The 18,278-nt window shown below is 40.7% G+C and overlaps 1 protein-coding gene across 2 annotated transcripts in view; it reads right to left on the bottom strand.

Moving 5' to 3' along the window:
* Positions 1-18,278, bottom strand: part of col8a2 (collagen, type VIII, alpha 2) — a 50,390-nt gene that overhangs the window by 21,490 nt on the left and 10,622 nt on the right. The gene's annotated exons all lie outside the window — the stretch shown is intronic.

Raw genomic sequence — 18,278 nt, 5'->3', positions numbered from 1 at the left:
ATTCTGGTGAATTTACAGTGAAAGCCACTTATAATGCACGAGAAAACACATACTTCAGGCACGACAGCAAAATTCAATGTGCTAGAATAAAATTCAGTAAGGCTCAAAGGTATATGCAATACATACTTTACTATAGATCAGCTTTTATTGTCATCTATTCCAGGGGTTTCAAACATAAGGCCTGGGGGTCAGAATTGGCCCAGCAAAGAGTCCGATCAGTCCCACTGGATGCCTTTGGAAAAAAAGAAGGCAATACACTTTGGACTTTAAATTGTGTTTTAATATGTTTTGCAGCTTTTCCCCCATGGCCATTCATGTGACACCAAAGTATTCAAGTAATATATAAACAATTAAAGGACAGAAAAAATCCTGTTTTTTTACAATCTCCTACAGAAATTTCTGTTTTATTTAGATTTTTTATGATGGGTAAGTTAAAAAAAAAATAATAATTTCTGTCAGTTAACTGAAACTTTCTCTTTTTCTATACTTTTACACATTTATTTCTTAGACTTTAAGTCATGCTGACACATCTTTTTTTCATTTACCATACTGGCATTTCTTTATCATGTATAAAAGAAATAAGAAGGAGAATGGGAAAAGAAAGGGGAGTTCCACTGGTCCAGCCCACCTAAGACCAAAGTGGGCTATATGTATCCCACAATGTAAAGTAAATGTTACATCCTTGATCTTTTCTCTCCTGTTTTATGTAATTTATTTGGGAAAATAGCCTTTAATATTCGTGTGCCACCTTTTAAATGTCAGTAATACATTTATTTAAATAAAGAAATAATACAGCATTTTGAGATGTGTAGCTCGGATTCAATCATACTTGAACACTAAAGACGTTTCCCTGAGAACATGTGCACTGCTCTCCAGTTCAGTCAATCCAAAATATCCCGACATGTAAACCTGGCAATGTTGTGGCAACAAACTTCCAAAAGAAAAGAAAAAGCCAACGCCTTTATTTATCTCAAATCATTTTTGGATTATATGCAGCTGACATATAGTGGATTTCACACTGAAGATAGCTCAGACGAGCTGCTTGCTAATTTCCTCGTGATCAAGTGCAGCTCTGCAGATGCGTTTGTTAAATGTCAAGGACCTGAGAACAGACGGAGATACGCCAGTTTGGCAGCGGAACCGCATCTTGCTTCAATAATCATGTGGCGCAGATCCGCAGCCAGGCCAAGACAAAAAACAAACAAAAAAAAAATACAAGGCAGCATTTCAGCTCCCCCTGGCAAACATTTTGGGGAAAATGAACTTCCTCTGAAAATGGCAGCTGCTCGCTTGCCTTTACTGCACCAGATTACTCCGGTTGCGTTCAACAAACGTTGCAGTTAAACTCTCCTGGCGTGCTCTCTAACATCTGTCATGTCTTGTGCATTTTCCTGTCTGTTGAGCTGAACTGAGGTGAACAAGGGACAGAATAAAATGTGGAGATGCTGGACGATGGAGTGTGGGAGGTGAGACCGAGGGGATGAGGTGAAATAAATCAACTCAAGCTTGAAGGAGGACAGGGGGAAACATGTCTCAAGTATACAGGGGTTAACTCAATATTTCCTCCCTAAAAAGAGAAAAAGATGGCGGGCTCTCTCTTTATCACTCAGCCTCACTCTGGTACTCTGCTTCTCCTTGCTCTGTCAACAACCCTCCACTCTCTTGGCAGATAACTCAATGAGGGTGACTCCCTGTTTAGTTCCCTTTCCTGCAATTGATTACATCGGGGCTTCTTTTTATATTAAAACCAAGCCTTCCTCATTCTTTCTCTCTTATCTCATAGTCTTAGTCATCAGGAGGTGATCAGACACATGGAGAGAGGAATGTTCCAGATGAGACAAGATATAATGAGCAGATCAAAGACGGCGTTGTCAGTCAGGGCCAGTTCAGGGGAATGGATAAAAAAAAAATCTGCAAACTTTTATATATCTCTGTTAAAGCATTTTATAATGTTTGCCTGCTATGTGAGGCCTGTATGTGCAAACTTTGATTTAATTTAGGGATCTGTTACTGCTGCAAGCACAAAAAATGTATGGTTACATGGACTATAAAGTGCCTGGTCTGAGCCCAAGAATCAAGCTCGAGCACTGCCCATCAGGAAGAAAGGGGGGAAAAGCATTTGACAACAAACATTCAGATAATTGCGTGGTGTTGAATGAGCTCCATTTCCTTGTTCACCTGCCTCATAGAATTCCTGCAGCGCTGCCAAGACTCAATAAAACAGCACATTCAACCACCGTGAGGCTAGACGCAATAATAACCGTCTCGTTTTGCATTGTGTAGCAAATGGTTGGAAATTAGGAGGAAATAAAGCAACACTCGGCACATGTTTTCTCTGGTTTTGAATAGTAGGATCTGTGCTTGCTGCTTTTAATCAGATTGTATCAGTGCATCGAGCAATAATGGAGCTCCGTTTTGGAAGGTTATGATAAGGCAGGCGAAGGCTACATCAGTCCGCATGCATTAATGGTTCATTAAGGGCTGATTCTCAAGATCAGATATGTGTTTATCTCAGACCTGGCAGCAAGAAGAAGGGGACATTCTTTCGAGTCTGGAGTTGGTTTAGATTGATGGGCCCTCAGTTAGATAATCACCAGACCAAAAGAGGGCTGAAGCAGCTTCTTTGTCTGCACTTGGCAGCTGGAGGGGACGGGAGGATTGGTGGGAGGAATATGAGAATTAGAGAGGAATAAAACTTACACCACAGACATGAGAATGAGACACATCCTTGGATACTAGAGTAGCAGCGGGGGAGGACAGCCCGATGCAGAGAGGCGGCGGAGGCCAGGCTCCTAAAACAGACCCTGTCCAGACCAAATAAATCAAAACAGACAGAGATTGGGGCTGTGGGCTTTACAGGCAGCGCAAGGTGCACATGTCTTGAGAAAATACCTTTGAAGTATTTGGATGATGAACATGTTGTTCTGTCAGCAGATCATTGCAGAAAATAGCTCTAAAAATGCTACCTGCATACTGTCATGCCAGCGCCGAACAGCAGTCACATAAAGTTATCGACTAAACTGAAAAATCAGAGACTTCCTTTGGGGAAGAAAGGTTCAAATAATGCATGAATAGGCAGAAATTTTGCTAAACAGAGGCTGATGTTCAAATCTGACTCTGGTACTGCGTGTCTTCCGCTACGATGTTTCCTAGACTTCCTGTTCAGACTCCATCGTTATGCTACTATAAAGGCTAAAACCCCCCAAAAATCTTTAAAAAAAGGAATTTTATAAACTATAAGCTATACATAAGAGGCAATTATGTGTCAGCATTGTGTTTACAACTTTGATTGCTGACCTCAAGTGGATGAAAATAGTTAAAGAAGTTCCAGAAGGGTTCATTACCACACATTCATTCCAACACAATGAGTCTTCTGTTCAGTATGACACATTCTACGCAATGTGGAACATTAATAAAGCAAGGAGAGTGAAAGGTATACCTTCATGAAGTCATGTTCAGTGCTTCCAGTGGACCAAACCTCTCAATGCTATGTTTTCACTCCAAACAAACCTAAATGACCGACCTGCCAAAATAAGGAACAGGCAGGACAAGAAGAGGATTTGAGGGAAGAAGTGGATGTTGAGCACCCTCTTAAACCCAGTTTGTTTACAAGTTGTCGGTTTGCAAACACACGCAAAGTGAAGTAGGGTCCAAGTGGCCAAGCGTTGTCCTGTGAGTCAGATTAGGGTGATCTTGCGCTGCCTGGGCAGATGCCTCCAATCTCATGTGCGCAAGTGTGTGAGTGAGATCATAGATGAGAAAATGTGTCATTTCCTCTGGGATACACCCGTGTTAATGATCTGTCAAATTTTACACACAGCAGAAGTTATGTTCTGTTAAACACCTGACACTTAAACAGCCACAGAAAGAGAGCAAGTCAGTTCTTCCGTGATTTATTTGAAGCTTTTCTCAAGACGGTCTTGTTATTCTTTCTCATGTGGAAATAAAAGATAGTAGTGCAGGTCTGCAGGGCTGACAGGTTTAACAGTGTACCATTTTAACTGTCAGAACAGAAGATATCATCTACATGCTGATTAGGGGACTTTAACTGCTTTCTGCCACGCCAAGAAACCACTTCCAGCAACTGACACAGCAGCTTAAACGCGAGGACTGAACAGACAGTGGAGAAAGAAGAGAGGCAGACGGGGAAAAGCTGCTCTAGTTCTTTGGATGACAGAGAGCAGGCCGCTGCGGGAAACCTCAGCTCCTTCGTTCACTGTGGTCTGAGAACATAAAAAGCTTCACATCCTTTGATCTGCAGACTTGAATACGTTTCTCAGCTTCGTGAAAAAATAATACAGCTTTGGAAACCATATTACTCAATTATTCCCCCATTACTGCCCCTTCCCCCTCTCTTTCCACCTCCTTCCCTTTCCTCTTCCATTCCTCCCACATTAGCGATTCTGTCTTTGGTATCAAAGTGAAATAAAGATTAAAGTCTGGGTGAGGGGAAGAGTTATGTGGTATGGGGCAGCCCGGCACTTTGCCACAATTTTAGACGGGGGTTTGATCCACTGAGTTATTCGCCCTCTTTCTGCCCACTGGTGGCTCCGTGCTTGCGACTGAAGACGGCAGGAAAATAAAGAGGGGCTTTTGTTACTTCTAATCCAAGCCTGACATGTTAAACATGAATTGACAGCTCAGCATTAGCGTTGTACTCGAGATGTAGCCGTTTTCTGTTCATACCTTCTGCTCTAACTTCTCTGGAAGACTTTAAAAGTCTACGTCAGAGAGGAGTCTGTCATCCTTTAGCATTCTAAAGGGAGGCAACGTCTAAGCTTCTCTTTGAACCATCAGACCATTCTCCATCTTGACATTTATCAGCCGCCATCTGCCCACCAGCTAAGCACCTGTCAGTCAAAAGCCACCAGACCATCACTGCCTCCTCACTTCCAACTGTGCGTACCCTGTGACCCACCATGACCTGGGAAATGTAACCAATTATGAAGCACTTCAGAAGGTCAAATCTCATGCCACTGCCAGCAACTTTTACAGATCACGTTTGTTACCCTTGTCACTTAGCTAATCTTTGTAGACACCCCCCCTTTAGACAGAATGGTATTTCTCTTTGCACACACACAAATCTGTAGGATGTGTAAGTGACTGATGTAATGTAATTGTGGATAAAATTCCCATTTTCATGTATGTTGTGCTTTCAATTTTTGAAGGCATAGCATCACTCCTTAAAATCTCCTTAAACATTAGTGGTTGACTGTTATATTTCTGTCTTATTTACTGATACACTGAATAAATCTTCAGTTTTTATAGCAGTCCAACAAGTATGACTCATTCCAGCTAAGACAGAAAAAATAATCAGTCTTTGTGGATCCACATACAAGTTTTCAGAAGAAATAAAAGCCCCAGGTAGGCTGAATGAATGCAGTGTGAAATGACGAGTTGCAAGCCACAAGACAAATAGATATGCCTCACACCTCTGGCTGGCATTTTACACTTTTTTAGGCACAGTGTTACTCTAATTAGCTTTGTGTGAATAATATTATCTATTAGCAGCATTTAGCCATAAAGCACAGAACTAACCCCCTTCCCACAACCCTGTTGTAAATCAATAAAATGTTGATCACAAAAAAAGCACAGTACTAAACAAATGTAAATCAGATCATGTGGTGATATCACCAAAGCTGAGCCATTTGTCACGAACAAAAACATCAACCTCAGGTGGATGATCGACAGAAAGTCTGAGGATCAACCATTTCAGGACACACTGTCTGGGAAACATGAGTGTCTGCATACAGTTGCAAGAAAAAGGCTTGTTTACAGGACCTTGAGCAAACTGTAGACGCCCGTCAACAGTGTTGATTCTGGAGAGCAGTAGCTGTTGTCCTGCCATGCACACCCATTTTTGTTTTACTGCTGATGACGGATTCATGACCCTTAACATTAGCCAACTTGAGAGAGGAATTTCACTGCTTAGAAGTTACCCTGGATTCCTTTGTGACCAGGAATCCAGGCTAGCCTCTTTGTTGGTTGACCACTCCTGGGGAGGGTAACACTGGTCTTGGATTTTCTTCTTTATATGTACAGTACAGTCTCACAGTGGATTAGTGCAGAACAAACACTTTAGAGATTGTTTTGTAACCTTTTCCAGTCTGATGAGCGTCAACAACCCTTTTCCTGAAGTCAGTCAGAATTTTGCTTGTGGCATGATGAAATTCCTTAGTGTGTTGTAAACAAGGCACTGATAAACCGCCAGTGCTTTAAATAACAAAGCCTGCACACTCACATCTGTCATCTCATTGATGAAAAGCACTGGATTCTAATTTACCTTTAAATTACATGTTAATACTTAAGGTTCAAATACTTTTATCTCTGACAGAAATAAAGTCTTGGTAAAAAGAAAGTTCAACCCTACTGGGTTCTAAGGCTTTCAAGGCATAACAAGAAATGATCTGTTCCTTGACAAGTCTTAAAGTAAGATAAATGCAACTTCGATGAACAACAACAAAACATGCCACACTGTGTCATTATTTATTTAATGAAAACTAAGCAGAAGATGTAGAAGAGGTGTAGAAGAAGAAAAAATCCATACATTCCAAGATTCAATAGCTTGAAGAATCAAGTTTAGCTGTAAGTTGAGGTCTGAACTTTGACTGGGCCATCGCAACACCTTGATTCTTTTATTTTTCTGCCACCCTACTGTGCTTGGGATTTTTGTCCTGTTTCACAAGCCACTTTCAGCCAAGCTTTAGCTGTCAGACAAACGCCCTCACATTTGACTAGAATACTTTGGTATACAGAGGATTTCATGATGGACTCAATGGCTTCAAAACAAGCCAAAATCATCACACCTCCACCACCGTGCTTCACAGTTGGCATAAGGTGTTTGTGCTGATATTCTGTCTTGTGGTGCTGTGAGTCATGCATTGTGCATTATGGCCAAACATGTCCACAAAGAACATTGTTCTTGTTTTTTGTTCAGAAGTAGCTTTGCAAACCTAAGCTGTGCTGCCATGTTCTTTTAGAGAGAAGCACTTTTTCCTTGCAATCTTTCCAAACAACCACACTTTTTCAGTCTTTCAATGTTTTCCACTTGTGAATCATCTTTCTCATAGTAGAATGACTTAAAATTTGACTTTAAATAGATGACAAAGTATCTTTGTTTTGGTTGTTTGTTTTGGTTCTCTTTATCTAGTTTCAGGACTAGTGTAAAAATCTGATGATGTTTATATGTATGCAAAAATATACAGGAAAATCTCAACGGCTCCGTTTCTTTTATTGTGCAACTGTAGATGAGGGCATCTTTCAAGCATAAATGAAAACTTTGACCAAAATTCAATGCAACCCATCCAACTGTTGCTGAAATATTTGACTTTAATGGCTTACGTGCAAACTTAGCACTGCAAAAGACCTTCACAGCCTTAACATTACAATTCACTCCATACTTGCAAAGGCAAAGGGGACATCATCATTTGTGTTAACTGTTACCATCACTGACTTCAAAGAAAGAAGTGGGGAGCAACTGAGAGAGTGTTTTCATCAGTGGAAAGCCTCAACCAATCCCCTAATGCTACCAGGCCCATTTCCATACCACATTCTGGCTGCTTATCCTCTCTGACCTTATAAAACCTTTAAGCATATCACAGTTGTCGGGTAAAAGCAAAAAGTAGAAAAAAAGTTGCTTTTAGCGAGAAAGCCAAGCATTTTTTAAGCAATTCAATTTGCCACAAAAAACAGGTTTCATAAGCAATGAAGACATGTGTTTCTCAATCCACAAAGAGATTTATACTTTTCATTTAGTTTAAAATATGCAGATGGCCACGGCTCTCAATAGCGAGTGACGCAGTTTCCACAAACATACATCCTGCAAGAATGACCGTATGCTTTTTCTTTTTCCTTCTGATAGATTTGCCAGCACACAGTTCAGAGTGTGTCTATGAGTAACAGGGACAGAAGTGAAGATGGGCTTCTAGAGACTCTGGAGAAGATATTATCTTGTTCCTCAAACCTGACGTTTAATGGAAATCCTACGCCTTAGCCAAAGTACACGCCTGTCTTTAGGTATGAACCTCCAAACAGATCCCCCACCCCCCACCCCTCACTTATTCCACCAAATATTTTCACAGGACATCTGACTTCAGTAGCTCACTATTGGTTCCACAGGTGTGGAGAGGCAAACTCCGTTAAACACTTAGGGACATTCTACCACTGAGCTTGCCATGGGCTTGGTACATATTATACTTTCTATCCCTCATACTCATCCTGTCACATCACACAATTCTTAATTTTATTGCCATCGGAATAGCTGTTTATTTTGAGATTCTCCAGAATGTAATAATTCAGCAGACTTCCGAATTATATCAATTTAAGAGTTGAACCCATGGATTTCTGTGCTTGAACATGTGTCTGTGCGCATCTGAGAGAGAGTATGTTTATTGCTCCAGTAGCTAGAAATATGCAACCAGTCCCCTTGACTGTGAGCTGTTGTTGTTTTAAGCCTCTTGGAGGTCTCTGTATCACTCCTACTCAAACTGGCACAGGATCCAAACTGCAACCAGATGGAGAACGTCTGCTATTGTTTTTCGGTTGAGCAATACTGTACTAGCAGGCAACAAAGAGGCAAGGGAGGTGGATATGCGCATCATCAACCAAATCTGAAAATCTTCCCTCTGTCTGCCCATTTACTGTAACCCCCCCCCCCCCCCCCCCCCCACACACACACACACCCCTTTTCCCCCCCTTTCATCCCAAATCTCACTCTCCATCATGACGAGAGCTTTTTGGGAGCAAAATAGTGAAAAAAAATGAGATCAAACAGAGATATGATAGCCAATCCAGAGGTAGAGAAATGGCTGCTTGCGCCTCGCAATCGACCCCAAAGTGACTCAAAGTCTCGTATATGTAAATTGCCCACAAATCCCCTTTCTTCCTTTCAATCACTCATCTGTTGCTGAGAAAGCATAACCCCAGGCCCCATCTGACGCGTCTCTTTAGCGCAACTGTGTATGGTTTGGAAACCAGCATGTTTACTTAGGTTTGGAGTGTTATGAGTGAAAACCCCAACACTTTGTGTGTGTGTGTGTGTGTGTGTGTGTGTGTGTGTGTGTGTGTGTGCGTGTGTGTGTGCGTGTGCGTGTGTGTGTGTGCGTGTGCGTGTGTGTGTGTTTTTATTTCTATCAATAACAACATGAGATAGGGACAAGAGACACTGACTATGTTCAAGTTTGTGAAAACATCAGGTGGGCTGAAGGTGACAGGTGATGTATCTCCAGGGTGCGGTTTGTCTTGGTTGGTAGAACAAGCTCTGTACAGTAGATCTTGGTAATTGTTTTTGAACAGTCTGTAAAAATATTATGAGGAATGAGCTTTAGAAAATGTTTTATGTTGGTGTGCATGGATGCAGTTTTATGTGTATGTTTATATGTATAGCGATACACATGCCACACGCCATTATTTCCATTATAACGTCGATGTGACGTTGTAATAGAAGTAATGGGAGAGAAGACCAGAATTAGGACGTGGGCAAAGCTGGAATGTGTCAGTTTAGCAAAATTACACACAAACATATTTCCTCAATTACATATAGTGGTTTGTACATAGCTAGATGGCTTTGGTTTTATGTGTATTAGATTTTAATTATTTTGTCTTGGAATTTTTCAGCAATAGAAACCAGAATTTGGTAAACAGTGGACCATGACAATTCCTATGATGTATGCCTGTACTCTCAGATAGCAGTGTAACTCAGATTCTATTAGTGCAAACCAACTGCCAATCACAGGTGTTACCTAATATTGGTTGGCTAGCCTTGGCTGAAAATCAGTGTTTACTTAGTATACGGATAGAGTCTGAATGATGTATCAGTCTATCCGAGGGGTTGATTTATAGCTATTTGTCAATATATTGGTATAATGGTTGATAAATTAAAATGTAAAGAGTGTAAAGGAGAGATGGGAGAAGTACCCTTCAACCTTTTCATGACCATGATAATGCATAGTTTGTCCACCAGAGGGCACTCTGAAGATGACAACCAGCTGTGGGTCAGGTGGTTGTCGTGACAATCCAGAAATGAGTAATCCAAGGTTTGTTGTGATAAATAAAAAAAACAAATAAAAATAAATAAATTTAAAAAATGAAACTTTTTCAATGGAAACAAAATATAATCTTAATAAGGAGTCAAAAATACAAATAACAGCTGGTAAAGAAATCTATTTATATGTCATGTTTTTGAAAGAAAAAAAAATATAGGCCAATATGTCAGAATTTTAAGTCACTAAATATTCGTAATGGTATTGGTCTTAAAAATCTTATACTGATCAAGTTCTAACTATGGAGTCAGCTAGCTGGAATTATCAATCAAGCATGTATTGCTTCCCACTTTGAGCTCTAAAAATTCATTTCGTAATTCTGCAGCTGTTTGATTAGGTGGCTTAAGTGTCTGTTATTAATTAAGCAAATTGGAAGCAGTGGGCAGGCAAAGCACAACCATGTTAGCATAAGGCTAGGCATGCTAGGAGTTTTCCTGCATTGATAATTGGTTCTTTATATAATATACTATACAGTGTTGAGGTGATTGCATTACAATTACAAAGTCATTCATCAGAGTACTCAGTACTTTTTGTAATGTCCCGTAAATTTGAGTTGGATTTGTTTTTGATTCTTACCTTCTGCTGTCAGCAAGCTAAGGCGCTGTTGAGGAGGAGGAGTGTCTATGCACATGTCTTGCTCAGCTACCAAAATGGCAGCAAGGATGTATGTTATTTTTAATTCGTGGTAGAAAAGTACAAAAACATAGTCAAAGTGAAATGCTAATGCTAATTTTAAGAAGCACGTGGTAACTAAACATGCACCGTAACACCTGGTGGCCCACAGAGGAGCGTGACAACGGAGCTACAGGTGCAATAAGAATATCAGCCAGCTATTAATTTCGACAAAGCGGTCACTCTGAAGGAAACTAATGACCTTGTTGTTTGTTGGAGGACATGCTAGCAATATTGCCATTAAAATGAGCCTGAGTCAGTATGTTTAGAGGTAACTACACAACAGGAAACATACATTCTGTACAATATAATCAACGTATCAATGGTAACTCAAAGTTACTTCAAACAATGAGCATTCATTGGTTGAAATAACTTCAACCAATGAATACATGCAATGAAAGCTATGTACCCTGGGGAATGCCAGGGTACATGGCATTCCCCATGTACCCTGGCCTCCTTCAGTCCAAAGACATGTTGTTGGGTTCAGTGGTGATTGGTGGAATATGAGCATGAATGGTTGTCTGTCCTTCTACGTTAGCCATGCAATTGATTGTACAAAGTGTACCTCTTGCCCCATTACAGCTAGGATAGGCTCCAGCACCCGCCAAAAGCCCTGAATTGGATAATCATAAGAAAATGAAGGATGCTTTCCAGGTGTGGTGGTAATCTTCTTAAGTATTGGGGTATTATAAAAAGTAACATAACTAACTGTGTAAGTTAAAATTATTACTTCAAAGCACTAAAAACTGTCTGTAGTTTGGAAAGTTTGGCTAGAGTTCAAATTGCACATCCTTTGTAATGAAGTTGTTTATCTGCTTTTTTAAACACTATTTCTGAAATTTCATTTACTTTGATTCAGAAAACCCAGACAAACATTATGGACAAGTAAAAAAAAAAAAAATCTGCCTAGTTATCCAATGCAAAGGGTAACTGAGAAAATATGTTTTCGTAGTTTGGGTTAAACGAGCTTTTACAGATTTCACAGAGATATACATGCCTCAGAATGTGACTGGGATAGAGTGAAAAAGTAGAGCAAAAAAAAAAAGCTCAAGACACCCAAGAGCTAAAGAAGGATATAAGGCATGAAGTTGCAGAGCATTGCTTAGCCAACATCTCCATTTCCCTGGACCATATTTGCACTCACGCGGCTTTCCTAACGCTGGCCAGACTTGCATGGTATGAGAGAGCTGTGTTTAGACGGCTTTTCACAGCTCCTCAGTTGAGAACAGTGCAAATAGACGTAATGCCAAAATAACAGTCGTCGGAATGCAATGATGCATATGTGGTTGTTGGCCTTGGATGGAGATTTAAGGTCATGAAGCAGACAGATAAACTCCCCCTACTTTCCTGTTACATGCTGATCTGGTCTCACATTTTCAGAGGCGGTTGTTGTCAGAGAGTACTCTTGGGTCTCAGTGAGAGAGATGGGGATGACTCAGTCATAAAGAACAACAGTAGCACACGGGTGACACATGGGTCACACATTAGGGGATATAAGAAAGGTAGCAAATGGAAGCAAAACGCAACAGGGTCAAATGTTTCCCAGCAACAAGTTGTCAACATGGGATCAGTACTTGAAATTGCCTACAAGAACACAAAGAAAACCAGGTGGGAAAAATCACACTGTTGTCTAAGGGAGGTATTAAAATGATTGCTGATAAGCGTGGCGGTTATACCAAAACTTTGCACCTTATTGCTATCTCCAAATTATTTTTCCAGACTGCCAAACTTTCCTCGTGCTTGCAGAGAAAAGCAGAGAGTAAGAATGTCGTGGAAAAAAAAGGATTCAAAGCGCAGACTTGAAAACAAACATTGTCTGACTTACTTTCCCTGCATTTTCTTTCTACCACCTCTCACCCCCTACCCCTGCCCATGCCATAACTTAGTCTCTTTCTGTCTCCCATGGACAAGGTATTATAACGGCTGCGGTTTTTATTGGAATTACTTAAATGGCTCTTAAAAAGCCGTTTGAATGATGAGTGCCGGTGTCTGGACTGTCTTGGTGTGCGTATGTGCGCACGTGTTTATGTGCGAGTGTGTGCCGGCTCCAGGCCTTCGTTTCCATCCGAGATGCCAAATTTCTTTCACCCAACCACCCACCCTCCCATCCCAACCCCACTCCCCCCATCTTGATGTTCACCACATCTCCCACAGTGGTCACACTCATTTTTGTTTGTGCACGTTTTTTACTTTTCCTTTTTTCTGACCCACATCCCCCACCCCACACCCGTTCTGCCTCTGCTTATTTATCCCCACTGTGAGGCGAAAAAAAAGAAACACAATTGCCTTCTCACACTCATACGGTAATGGCTACAATTTGCTTATCGTACAAGCACAGATGTGTAAATAAATGGAGTCTAGACTGATAGCGGAGACAAAACCTTAACATGTGCGTTTAAAACTGGGTTTCCCAGAGAATAATAAGAAAGCAAAGCAAAGATGTTTCTTTGTTCTAACACACTTTTCAAACAGTTAAGCTCTAGACAGTCTCAATTTCAATATCTGGGGATCAGACCATTTTCTCAGCTAACAAACAACGCGATCCATTACTTTGTATCCTCTGTATCTATGCTCCCACCCACCAGAGATGCTTTGTGTTACTGTCTGAATTCTCTTCTTGAATCTGAAAAATGCAACGAAAGTGGTTGCAGACGCATTCCAGACGCCCTCTATGGAGTGAGTGATGCACCAGTGGGAAAACACAGACAAGCTGCAGGGAGTACATAGGATGCAGCAGATCTAAGGTTACAGATCAGCCATATATCGTCTCTGACGTTTACCTGAACGTGTTCAGAAGCACCCGAAACTTGCTCACATGCACTTTGCAGAAAATGGACAAGGACAACGGTGCCACCGTGGCGTCTCTTGACAATAGACAAGCAAGATATGTAGGAAGTGTCAAAAAATGCAAAGCAAAGCAAAATGCCAATTTTGCTAAAAGACTCAACAAATGCAGCATCAAAATGTGCCAGACTGAATAAAATCCACAGGCAAGCAGAAACTGTGAATATGCTGTTGTGTCTGGCAGGCCTAAGAACTATTTGGACAATTTTGAACACTGGCAGCATTACAGCTACCCCCCCCCCCCCCCCCAACCACCCCTCTTCTGAATAACTGTATTGCGAGCAGCGTAATGTGTAGGGATAAAGACAGGAGAATTTTGTCACATGGAGTAGATTAGCAGATTAACAGACGCAGACTCAGTGGAGTCTTCTACCATTTGTTTGATATTTGTCACTGGTCAAGAAGTATAGCAGCAGTAAGAAAACCACTGATGCCAACCTCTGCTTGGTGGAGCGCTAACTACCTTAGCTTTCACGCCAGTTTGTGAATAAACAAGCAAAATTAGCCTGTAGTGGTATGTGTAGGAGTTTGAGTTCAGTACAGACGTAGTGTGAGTACAGAGTCTGTATTTGAGTGGCCTGAGTGATGAGGGTTACTCAGACCATGGCTCAGATTGGTGAGGTGAGTGGACAGGGGTGGGGTGTGGGGCAGCTGCTCAAACTGGTGGTGGGCGGGGTGCACACCTGTGATGGCACGGGTTTTCCTGAGACAGGAGGATCTGGCGATGGCCTTCAGGGGTGGCAGAGGGCGGCCAATGAATTTTTTTGACAACAGAAGAATATTAACAGAGGTCAGATTCTGTACAGTAACAATGTTATTGTTACATAAAAACCTGCAAATGCACTCATTAGTATAAGTTTAATTAAATTCAAATTTAAATGCTACACACCCATCTTCCACCTCAGCCTCCATGATGTTACCCTCCACCTCAGTACGTCGAACCCACACCTCTTCCTTAGGAGTTACATACAAAGTCTATGCAATGCACCAAGTGATGGGAAGACAGGGGAATCTGCATTTGCACAACTAAAAATGTTGAAACTTATGCAGAAAGTTGCTTTACACTGGATTGCAAAGACACATCAGCTCTTCTCACCTGATGCTCCTGATGATCAGACACTGATAACATCCTTACTCATGCCATTTGAAGGCAGCTAGGTGTTTGCGTGTACTTTTAATGCCACTGCATTCACACAAGTAACGTGAGATGAAATTTTGCTTTGTATTTGGTTTGAGTGCTGCTCCAAAGTGATAGACTCAATAACAAAACATGATGTAACACCCTAGTATTGGTGCAAATCATAGCTTATGCATTTTTTACATGTTCTTATCACAATGTACTAATACATTTTGAATTTCACAAGTCAAAAGTTTTAAATGCCAGCAAACAATCACCATCTGAATCGTGGAAAAAAACCTGTGAAATTAGTGTGACTAACAGCAGCAAGAGGATAGCAGCAAGAATGTGTTCTGCAACAGAAGCATTATTTGCCTTAGGAAAGAAGTCTGGAATAATTTGAATCTCATCATCACTTTGTGCACACTGGGAGATCGCCTTTCAACAACCAAAACTCTGGGGAAAACAGCAAGACATTTGCAATCAACAGAATTATACACAGAAACAAAACGAGACACAAGACAGAGAGAAATGTCAGAGAAGCTGTTTTTTGGATCACATGCACGCATATAAAGACCCCCCAAGGAAACCCCCACAATTCATTAGGGCACTATAAGAGTGTACTGTCCTGCCTTTGACAGGGCATCTGCATATTTCCAACAAGTGTTGACATGGTCTGGATTTATCATTGTCTCCACGTGAGAGGTAATGGCCTGGTCTGTCATAGCTAAGCTTCCTAAGCATACCTCAAGACAAGACATCAGACTGCAAACAAAAAAGACAAAGCTAAAACACAGATTCCGGCAGAAATATGTATATTTTGTAACAAGTGAAAATGTTTGCAGCCTGGGCATGGTTTCAGCATGAAGAACTAATGATAGAAAAACCAACCAATATAGTGGACTATACATTCTCCTTATTTCAGATTCTTATATTGTATTCAAAATTAACAAAATTGTTATCCTGTGGCAATGTCTAAAATACTTTTTTAAAAAGTCTTGAGTTTTGTCACTCGTGTAGAAGCCTGGAATTGAAAGACAAACGAGTAAGTGCAAATCTATTAGTCTAGAATGTCTCAGAGGCAATTTGATAGACCTGCAGAGGTATGAAAATCAAGAATGAATTAGCAATCAGAGCAAGGAAATGTGTAACATACCATTAAGGCCTCGGTCACACTAGCCTAGAGACTTGTCTGTGACTACTTGACTACCACTCAAAGAATACGCAGGCTGCTGAAGATTGCTGGCAGTTGGTGTGAACTCCATTGCTAAAAATCCATTCATGGAGGAAAAGAGACCAGTCAGTGGTCACTAGCAGTGAGTAGTGAAAACTGTGTATTCAGGGATTGGTTGGCAAGTGGTTGCTCGATGTTGTCAGCAGTCACTGCCAGTGTTGGTCAAGTTACTTGAAAAAAGTAATCAGTAACTAATTACTGATTACTTCCCCAAAAAGTAATCCCATTACTTTACTGATTACTTATTTTCAAAACTAATTAGTTACTTAGTTACTTTTAAAAGAAAATGATTTACAACCTGAATAGGTAATAAAGCAATAGATCTTTCAGCCCAATTCTATTTTTTCTGCATAATCCATCATAGAAAATGTAATCAAATGAAAAAGTCTCTTTTTGAAACTTGTTTTATTAGTTTTAATCTTTTAACTTTATGCATCAAGCAAACATTAAATTATATGCAACATTCTCTGACTGGAAGAAATTTGTTTAACATTTAAACCTATTTTCTGCACATTCCAGCACACAAAATAAAATAGTTTTTTGTGTTTGCACTCACTCTTTCAAATAAATGCACGTAATACACAACAGAAAATAAATAAAATCAAAGAATCAGTGGTCCTGTTGCTCTATTTTCACCTGTATAGCAGGAGTGGGGCAGGCGGAGGTTTGCCCTGGTGCAGGTGTGCCGCAGCGGTCAGTGGAAGGATCTGGGAGTTTCACATTCCCGTGGCAGCGTACTGTCGGTGCTTGCTCGGAAGTTTAGGGGTTTTTTTCGATGTAAAAAGAAGTTTTCTTCCCACGCAGTGAGCAGCGGACGCTAATGTTTTTGTCACTTTTTACGGAATCAAACTCAAAGTAAGGTCAGTACTTCCACTCTTTAAACGCTGCATGCTCATACTCTCTCCCGCACTCGTTATATTATCCATTGTTGATCTGCACACAGCTGTTGCCAAGAACGTCGCACTCGCTTATATCATTGTCATGAGACACTCTTGCAAAAAAAAATCACGGTTTTAGTAACGCAGCGTGCTTATGGGAAAGTAACAGTAATCTAATTACCTTTTTTTGCAATAGTAATCCCTTACTTTACTCGTTACTTGAAAAAAGTAATCGGATTACAGTAATCTCTGTTTCTCTGTGATCTCTGTTTTCCTTAGCAGTGACCAGAGATGGTCAAAATGTGTATTCCCTAACTGGTTTGCGAGTCGTCTGTTGTCGCTGCATGTAACTGGTCGCAGAAAAGTATACGATGCTGCCCCAAGAACCTCCTTGCGAGTCCTTTGGTCACCTGTTGATGTAGTCACCAGTGGTTTGCACTGACTTATCCATGAACAATACTCACCAAGCTGTAGTGAAACTGTGAAAAATGTAACACAAACTGGGAACACGAAACATTCACTTTAAAATTAAAAGCTGTGGCTTATGAAAAGTCAAACTTTTACTTTGAAAGCAAACATTCTCTGTTTCCTGTTTGCGTCACATTTTTCAAGTGTCACAACATCTCAAAGAGTAAATAGTGAGTGGCTGCAGACAAGTCTTCTGTAGTTTGTGTCCACCATGCAAACTATGAGCAACTGCAGCAATCTGCTAGTGAACTAGTGAACAAAGCAATCACAAGAAGAATTTTTGTGCAGCATCTGCTTTCTCCTGGTGACCAGTTTCACCCGTCTGCAACCAGTCTGGGAATACAGATTTTTCCCTCACAACCAGAGGTTGCCAGGTGTTGCTGTTCAGTCTCTAGACCAAAAGAAACCAAAAAATATTTGCGTCAAACCTACATCATTGCAGCAGCTCGGTGACCCCGGCAAGAGGCAACACCAATTAGAAACTGGTTTTAATAAAAGGAAATGGGGGGAAGATGCTTTCTGCCAGGTTAAATTAACCATGCACTTCTAGATTTGTGTGGTTTCCGTGCTACTTTATACTTCTATTTCTGGTGTGTCAGATAATGCAGTTCTTGTCAAAACTGCTAGTGTGTCAGTTACCCACAAAGTGTTCTTTAGCAGTATTGCGTGACGCACTGGGTTATGGCATTAGGAAAAAGAGCTGGCTCTTTCACTTTTTACCTTCTCTTTCAAACCATTTGTCTTCTCCTGACTCTATGAACCAACTGTAAGGTGCTGGACTAAATATGCGTGATTAGTTTAGCTGATTTTTTGCTTGAATCTTCTGCAACACCTAAAAACACCACTGATAAGAGTTAGCATTGTTGTTAAAACCAACAATGCTTAAAAGAAAAGTCCACAATGCCAGGGATATCTGCAATAATTCACTGTAACACCGTCCCTATATGTAAGTGGCCCTTTGCAATTTCCAGACTGTAACATCGAAAAGTTCAGAAAAACAAGGCTTCAGTACAAGCGAAAGCCCT

Source organism: Pelmatolapia mariae, linkage group LG22, assembly GCF_036321145.2.
Source record: "Pelmatolapia mariae isolate MD_Pm_ZW linkage group LG22, Pm_UMD_F_2, whole genome shotgun sequence".
Lineage (NCBI taxonomy): Eukaryota > Metazoa > Chordata > Actinopteri > Cichliformes > Cichlidae > Pelmatolapia > Pelmatolapia mariae.
The sequence above is the reverse complement of the archived record's forward strand: the minus strand, read 5'-3'. Positions and strand labels throughout refer to the sequence as shown.